Raw genomic sequence first — 8,986 nt, 5'->3', positions numbered from 1 at the left:
CTTTTTGCTTGACGTTGTGATTTTATTCATATGTCTTGACTCTTGAGCGTTTGTAACACTGTCGTTGGTAGCAGATTATTTGTTTCCCGGACAACCAGAGCTAAAATTTACCAAAAACAGAGTTGAAAGTATATGGTGTTTATTATTAGGGGGGAGTGTCATTGCAGTTAGTACATCGCTTATGTTGGTTCCTAAGTCTGGAAGCTAGCTAGTTATTATGTCTGTTATCTCTTGGTCTGGTTTGTTTAGGCTCACAATGAGCTCCACCAGCCCTGCTCGTAGTCAGTCGCGTGTGCCACCTTCAACCCAAGATCCACCCGTCCAGCTTTAACCCATCATCCGCTGCCACTACTGCTAGGTGCTAGCTGAAGGCTGGATGTCTAGTGTATGTTTAGTTGAGGTAGAAATATTCTACCCTACCACTTGTTATTTATTGTACATGACAGCTGTAGTTCATCAATGGATGCCTGCAGCTAGTCAGTTAAATCATACAATTTTATATGTTTGTGCCAGTGATTTTCATATTTTTTTGATGGCTTATTGTTGTAAGCACCAGAATCTAATAAGACATATGTAATGCGGTGATGGCTTCATGACCGTTTGTTACTCAGTTCTTTGCCATGTATTTGCCCCTCTGCCATTTTTTTGTTGTAAGAGAGCACTTGTCCTGTGTTCGCATTCGCCTAGGATTAATAAAACAATAATGTACTATGTTATTCATGATGGGATCCTGAGATTTTAGCGGCCTAACTCGATGTAGTAGAATTATTTCAATTTCCCAACCATTGCCCAGCACATGTCTGTCTTATTATCAGTGTAAGAAATCATTTTGTATTTACTAAGTTTAAACTGTCATTATGAAAAAGTTCCCTTTCTTAGATAATATTGTTCACCGAATATTCACTAACTGCATGGCAGGTGGACCGCGGTGTCTCCAAACGGTTGAGTTCACCACTTGAACTTACTTGGAGTTCACCTTTTGAAAACTGGTATATCCTCAAAAAGGCGTGTGATTTTGGCACTGGCTACTATTCTGATGGGTAAGTCCTCTGTCCCCTCTCTATCATGCTGTCGATCCAGCCGAAGGTGTTACTTGTGGTCATTTGGTTTTAGAGGTGATTCTGTGCAAACCCAGGTTGTGGTTTTTGCATGACGTACTCATGTTAAAACCAAAGTACAAAACTGCTGCTATAAAACTATGGTTTATGGTGGATTTTATCATGAATGCAACCTCAAAACTGGAAAACTCCTACCACTTGTTGTTTATTGTATATGGTGGCTGTAGTTCATTAATTGGATGCCTACAGCTGTCTGTTATATTGCACAATTTTATATTGATGTGCCAGTGCTTTTCATATATTTGTTGATGTCTTATTGTTGTAAGCACCAGAATCTCATAAGAAAATTGTAATGCGGTGATCGCTGCACGACCATTTGTTACTTGGTTCTTCGCCATGTATTTGCCCCTCTGCCATTTTTTTATTGTAAGATAGCTCATGTCCTGTTTGCATTCGCCGAGGCAAGGATTAAAAAAGCAATGATGTACTATGCCTTTCATGATGGAATCCTGAGATTTTAGCATAGATTAAAATAGCCCGTGAAATAGCCGCGATAGCTGCGCTATAGCTGCCCGGGAGCCTCGCCGCTACGCGTTATCTGTCACTGCATATATCTGCCTTATTATTAGTATAGGGAACCATTTTGTATTTATTGAGTTTAAACTGTGATTATGAAGAAGTGCCCTTTTTTGGACACGTTAGCTTAGGTTTGGTTATAGGGTTCCTGGTTATTTCTAACTTAAGACCATGTCCTTGGTCTAGTGGTTATGCATGATTTGCTTAAAAGGGCAGCCCGCTGCACGTAGCTCCCTCTTGCGCAGGGTCCGGGACAGAGTCCGACCACTTTGGGTCTATTGTACGCATTCTTTCCCTGCATTTCTGCAAGAGGCTGTTTCCAGGACTCGAACCTGTGACCTCATGGTCACAAGGCAACAACTTTACCGCTGCGCCAAGGCACCCCTTCATTTATGCATGATTTGCTTGCTTAGTTTTGGAGTTAAATCATGCTACTGTGTACTCCAAGGCACTCGAGGCATATTCTTTAACCAAGAGGCATGTGTTGTGTAGGTGTTGTGCAATTTATACTTAGGTGGCACTTGGTTGGAGGGCGAGGTTGGTTTGCTCTAGGATATTCCCAACCACGTCGTTAGGGATAGCCTATTTTTGTTGTTTGGTTTGGTTGGATAACTATGTTGTTGTTTGGTTAGAAGGATTAGATTAGAAGTGGTTAGGGATAACTGTTTGTGTGTGTTTGTTTGACAGTATGAGGAGTAGATGGTTGCTGTGGTGAATCTTTTTGCTTGACGTGGTGTTTTTTTCATATGATCTTGAGCGTTGGTAATGTTGTCATGGATAACAGGTTATTTGTTTTGCGGACAACCTGAGCAAAAACGTACCAAAAACAGAGATAAAATTATATGGTATTCGTTTTTAGGGGGAAATTTCATTATTACTAGCAGGGCTATTGCCATCGCGACTTTACCCATGTTAAAACCAAAGTATGAAACTGCTGGCATAACAACTCTAGTTTATGGTGGATTTCATCATGAAAGCGACCTCATAATTGGAAAGTTCATACATGAAATCTATGTCAATTAGAGCTACCAAAAAGGGCAGTCAAATGACCTCCTTTTGATTTCGGACAGATATTTACATATTTCAACATTAGTGCAGGAAACTAAAAAAACAGAGCCCAGTTACAAACTTATGAGCATGGATTTCGAGTCGCTCGACTAGTCGCGACTAGTCGACGACTAGTCTATGAGTCGCAAAAATATGTTCGACTCGGGTTAGTGTCGACTCGCGACTCTGAGTCGCGACTAGTCACAACGCAGGCTCGACTTCTTCCGAGTTGCTGCCCCAAGCGACTCGCATGAGCCGCGACTCGAAAACCATGCTTATGAGAGGAGTTTTGGGAGCCGGCAAGCCCTGTACGGTCATGCCAATCGTGGGGATGCACCGTGTCATGACGGAGACGTAAGGCAGCAGCGGGATACGCACGCAGGTGCATGACAGAGCCACAGAGCCACTTTATGGTGTGCACTGTGGATTCTTCTTCCTCTCCAACTCCTCCTGACTTGCCCATCCGGTGGCCCTCATTCTTCTTCCAGGACCGCATAGCTGGTAATTAAATGGTTCCCTCTTCTGCTCTCTCTCTCTTTCATGCTGTCTGCATGTCCATGGCCATCAGTCGTGGTTAACTTTGTTTTGTGTTGGCCATCGTGCCATGGTGACTTCCAAGGGTTTTATGATCTGTGATGCAACATTTTTGCTTCTCGATTTCGAGGTTTTGGTGGATTTTTTACCTCAATACTACATAGCAGTTCATTGTGGTGCACCTGCAAAGACTTAATAGCAGCCCACATTCATTTCGTTGGAATATTGTTGCTGTGATCATCTGTCTTGTTGTCATAGTATTTGTTCTTTGCTAGATTCCTTGTCTAGTATGTTCTGCTGCCTATGCGTGATCATATAGAGGATTCCTTTTTGCCTCCACGAAACATACGATTCTTTATTTTTTTCTGTTAGGAGATATACGAATGGGATGACTTCATGGTTGCGAAATGCTTAGAATCCAGAAAATGGTTGCCAATGAGATAATTTTGTCCCAAAACATTTTGTTGCATACATTATTTATAACTGGATATACTCTTCTTCAATCTCAACCCGAACAGAAGTGGTAGGGTCTCTTTTGTTTGTCGGTGATGTTTAGTCAGAAAAATGGTCAATGACTTGGGTTGCAAAATATCGGTTGAAAGTAGAGCAGAAAACATATAAGTTTCGTAAGCATATTTCATTTTTCCAACTTGGATTTTGTTTATTGCAAGATAAAAACAGTCCCGTCTACTGATCATTGAGTTGCTTTGCATGTTCAAACATGTAACCAAGCCAACACGAAGCACCTCCTATGGTACAAATGAATTTGATATACACGTCAAATGCACTTTAGTTTTGCAACAATGGCATACATATACACCCATGACTTGTTTATAGGCAAAATAAGTTTCTTTCTAGACAGTCATCTATGGTATTCTATTCTATTTTATTTTTTCTGTTCAGAGTAGATAGTTTGCACCAACTCTTTGCTGTCGGCTGGACTGTGTCATATTGCCTAACTCATTGTTCCTAGTAGGGCGTCTCTGACTCATTTCAAAGCTCAGAGTATGCATGATGCCCCTGTTCTGTTTAAGATCAATGTGTTGATATTATTAGTTGTAAATCTGTATATGTGCATGTGCATAGTACATGTGCCATTGTTCTAGCTCAGTCAGAGTTTTGTGATAAAATTTTGTCTATAGCCTTGTTTTGTTTAACCCTTTCCCCTTCTTTCAGGTTATGTAAGCAACATATTTTTGTATAGCCGATCCTTCGAGGTTATGTAACCTCTAAAACCTCGACTTCCGCAACAGCGGCTGCCTCTTCCTCAGTAAGGCGAGTCCATGGTCTCTCTCTCTCGGTCCGGCTATTGGTTGCTGACTCTGGTGGTGGTCTTCCAGCCACCACAATCTTATTACTGTGGTTATTTGTCTTGTTGAATATGTCACAGTACTTGTGCTTCGCAAGATTTCATTGCTACCATGTTGTGCTGTCCATGATTATATAGAGGATTCCTTTCTGCCTCCACGAGAGATATGATTTTTTTTCTGTTATGAGGCTTACAAATGGAATGAATTCATGGCTATGAAATGCTTAGAATCCAGAAAATGGTTGTCACTGATATAATTTCCTGTCCCGAAACATTTTGTTGCATACATTATTTATAACTGGATATACTCTTCTTCAATCTCAACACGAACGCAAGTGGTAGGATGACTTGCATTTTGCTCTTTCTGATGAATTAGATATACCCTTGCATGTGAAGATTCAGAATCATAAAAGATCACATTCAAGTATTATCTAAAAGGGATTGAAAGTGGAATAAAAGAACCTGGGGTGATGAGTTTTTTTCCTTGGTCATCTAAGAATTACTTTATTTGTAATCTAGAGCAGTTAGTAATTTCGCTGGAATCAAATGCACATTCTACCATTGTATGGGTATTTGCTAAAATGTACTCCCTCGTCCCAAAATAAGTGATGTGGTTTTAGTTCAAATTTGTACTAATACCACGACACTTATACTCCCTCCGGCCCAAAATAAGTGACGTGGTTTTAGTATTGAACTAAAACCATGCCACTTCTTTTGGGACGGAGGGAGTACATGTGATGCAGGGTGCATCAAATAGAAAAAAAATTACAATTGTTAAATATTGTCGTGTACATATCATTTTGTCCACCCTTTGCTGTGTCCTGTAGCTTTCGTAGCTTTTTGGGTATGAACTACACGCAGCTAGCAGTAGTTGTGTATATATTGTTGACTTAAATTGAGGCCAAGTCTTGTGGCTGACTTCTGGCAACATAAAGACTTGTCCTAAATCCAAAATTCAGCGGTTGACTTTGAGCAATCTTTTGCAACACAATCTTGGACGAAGGTTTTTTTGGACCAAATTAAGATTTTTGATTGCGGTATACATTCTAAACAGCTAATCTGAGCTATTTATGGCTGGGTCTATAGTCATGCTCCTGATGTTGCGATGGCTGCTCTTCCTGCCACACCACACAAAGATGTACTTTTTTTAACAGTTCTTAGGTCCATGGATTACTTAAGTGGCAATGCTCATGTTAGCTTTAGCATAGTTAGTTTGTTGTTGCTAGTGGCAATGCTATTTGTCTATTGCAATTGACAACAGGTTGGTTAAAAATTGATGTACATGTTAGGATTAATGCTAGACTATTCTCGTGGATGCCAATCTCCTAGATTATTTAGATATATGGCTTTAGTGTGGTTTATAGTCATGCTCCTGATGTTGCTAGGGTGGTTGACTGTCATGTTGTGGCTAGGCTCTTTTGCTGTTGGATGGTACATTCTTAGCTGGCTTATGCGGGATCTATGTTCTAGTGAAAAGAGTGTTGCTTGGAGTTCTAGTCTCTCCCAGATCCCTAATTATTTTGTTTGTTCGATTTAGAGCAGCAGGTGCCCTTTATGGACAACATCAACGAGGAACATGCTGGACCACACGCCCATGCTCTTGAGCTAGACGAGGACATCATCGTGTCGTACCTCAATCTCGAGGTGACGATGATGCCGACTCACCGCACAAGGTTGCTCTCTGCTCTGCCCTACCACCTAAGATGTTTTTTTTAGTTATTGCTGCTCTGGCTCTAGCATAGTTTCTAGACACTCGCACCGTGCTCCTATTCACAGTGGACTAGTTTCTAGCTCTAGCCTAGTTGCTACTGTTAATCGACATAGTCTCCAATGTTCCTCGTCGGTTTTAATTATTTCGGTTAACAATTCACTCACTTATTGAGTGCACATTGAACCTGCTATGTTATGTACTGATGGTCATCCATTCAATCAAATATTAACTTGTGAATACAATGTGCAGTTATGCATAGAGCTGCCGGCACATCTCTTACTTTTGGTTAATAGTCCACTCACTCACTCAGTGCACTTGGAACCTGCTATGTCATGTATTGATGGTCTTTCATTCTCTTAATTATTAACTTGTAAATAAGCTGAACCACCATTTTATATCTTGTCCTTTTTGCTGCTTACTGTTAAGTTGTGTGTACATGAGCTGCTGTAGGATAGATACTACATTGTTCTGCTCCTCTGTACCATTGTTGCAGCCAGCTGCTGACCCTTTGTTTGTTGAAAAAACTGTATGTTTGCTATAGTGGTTGATGAACAACTTTGCCAAGCACTAGGCCAACCTGAGTGTGGGCCCCATCACATCCAAGATGATGGACGGGACCGGTGTTGGTTTTTTGTGATTTTGCTTGCCTAGCCGCAACCATGGACGTGGTGATGCCTGGCCTCGGCTACAACTGCACAGGTGAGCTTCTTTGCACATGGTTCTAAAATTTAGAGGGAGCTATCTTTTAGATGAAATCACCATTCCATATTTGCCCTATTTGCTGCTTGAATCGTTAAGTTGTGTATTGAGCTGCTGTAGGATGCATTATCGTGTGCTATACTTTCTCTGTATGAAGCCACTTGACCCTGTTCTGTTGGCAAAAAAACTGTTTGATGCAGTGATTGAAGATCAACCCTGCCAAGTTGTTGAAATAAGCACTCCATGGATGGAATCCTGCAGTTGATCCATCCATCTCTAAGAGGAAGAAGCAGAAGAATAAAAAAGATGGTGATCTATATGAGTTGATGGGTTCGTCGGAGGAGGAGAAGGACCTCTTCTCTTCACCAACACAAAGAGCAACCACACCCCAGCGCTCAAGCACATGTACCCCCCGATTCACCCCCCAGCAAATCTTGATCTATCTTATTGTTACCCTGGGACTAGGAGGTGCATACATATTAACATATATCATTCGAAATTAGGATGACCATAAATCTGTAGTTATGGGGTTGAACGATGCATGGCTGTGAAATTCAATGGTCTTCTTTTTAGATTTGTGTGTTCTGGTTTGACCATGATTGTGATGATAAACACTTTAAGCAAACATTCCAGTTCTGCTTCTGAAAATTGATGACTGAAACAACTATTGTGTAAAGTCTGAGCCATTGCATTTTTGAGAAGTTGTGTTAGCCTGATAGAAAATCTGAGCCATTTCATAACTGATTTAGCTGTTAAACATATTTGAGACTATACCTTGGTCTCTTCCTTATGTTTTGATCTGGTTCTGGTTTCTTTGTGCTTCTTGACTTGTTGCGCTTTCAAGATTCCTGCTCGTGTTTGCTTTTTAGACCAGAGAACTTAGTATTACCCTGCTTTTTTGATCTAATGAATATAAGCATGATTGTTTGCGCCTCAAGTGCAGACACAGGGACCTCCCCGTTGTTGTATTTGGTGGATTCGGTTCGTGCAAGCAAGCACACCGAGGTTGGCTGGCCCGCACTCCATTTCAGGGGGTGTTCTGTGTACCACCGGAGGAATGAGCTCGCCAGCTGCGTCGACATCATCGACGTCGACGGCCAGCCCCACGTCATATTCATGTGCGTCTGAGCGGGCCGCTATGGGAGGATGACCCCACTCATCGTCAACAGGCACCACGGCAGCTACGTCGAGGCCCTCCAGATTGTCATTATGCTGCCCGAGAACCCCTGGTGAGAACTCTCCATGTCACAACTTCCCAGTGAGGTGTTAAGAAGTGAACCAGTTGTCTTGATTGAATTTGTGATGCACAATGCATAGATTGTGGAATGTGGTGTACTCCCTCTGTAAAGAAATATAAGAGCGTTATCACTACTTTAGTGATCACTCTTATATTTCTTTAGAGAGGAAGTAGATACTATTTGCTACATGGCCAATTATCTCCTAATGGTGTTAAGAAGTGACCATATATTCATGTATAAGAAAATTTTACTTTGATGCTAGCTATTTCTAGATATCGCTGTTCTATTTCTAGATATTTGTACAATTCACTCGCTGTCGCAGTGGACTAGTTGCTAGTTCTTTTTCTTTTCAAGAAGACGCAAAAGCATCTTTGCATTTCATTGCATTGGAAAGACGAGAGAGAGAGTGCATGCCTCCTAGGAGGTTATAGTTACAGAATCCGAACGCCCGATCAGTGGACATCCCAGGAGGCTAGTTACTACTGTTTGTCGACATAGTCTCGCACTCTTGTTGTTCACCAAATGGTCGATGCTCCACTAGTGTCTGCAATCATACCTGAAGATGGTTTCTCAGGATGAGAATCTGAGAGATCTGTTTGTTTGGCAGATATCGGGAGTTCCAACATCTGGTGGAAATGCCTTAACGAGTTGATTGCCACTGATGAAACTTTTTATTATTATTTTGCGGATGGTGAAACATCCTCTTCAAGAACTATGGTAAATTGTTTTTATGTCATGAACCCTTTCCTGTGAAGATTCAAAAAGATAAAAAAATCACATTCAAAGTGGAATAAAAGAACCTAGGGTGATGAGT

At 41.3% G+C, this 8,986-nt stretch overlaps 1 long non-coding RNA gene and 1 other non-coding gene across 2 annotated transcripts; both read left to right on the top strand.

Moving 5' to 3' along the window:
• Window positions 1-6,064: 6,064 nt before the first annotated feature.
• LOC123072885 (uncharacterized) lies at window positions 6,065-7,211 on the top strand. The gene is made up of 3 exons (XR_006435463.1): window positions 6,065-6,197; window positions 6,777-6,934; window positions 7,135-7,211. It is a non-coding gene; the product is annotated as an uncharacterized lncRNA (long non-coding RNA).
• Window positions 7,212-7,527: 316 nt separating this feature from the next.
• LOC123073035 (small nucleolar RNA Z223) lies at window positions 7,528-7,623 on the top strand. Its single transcript, XR_006435561.1, has one exon. It is a non-coding gene; the product is annotated as a small nucleolar RNA Z223 (small nucleolar RNA).
• The last annotated feature ends 1,363 nt before the right edge of the window (window positions 7,624-8,986 follow it).

This window comes from Triticum aestivum, chromosome 3B (assembly GCF_018294505.1).
Source record: "Triticum aestivum cultivar Chinese Spring chromosome 3B, IWGSC CS RefSeq v2.1, whole genome shotgun sequence".
Lineage (NCBI taxonomy): Eukaryota > Viridiplantae > Streptophyta > Magnoliopsida > Poales > Poaceae > Triticum > Triticum aestivum.
The sequence above is the reverse complement of the archived record's forward strand: the minus strand, read 5'-3'. Positions and strand labels throughout refer to the sequence as shown.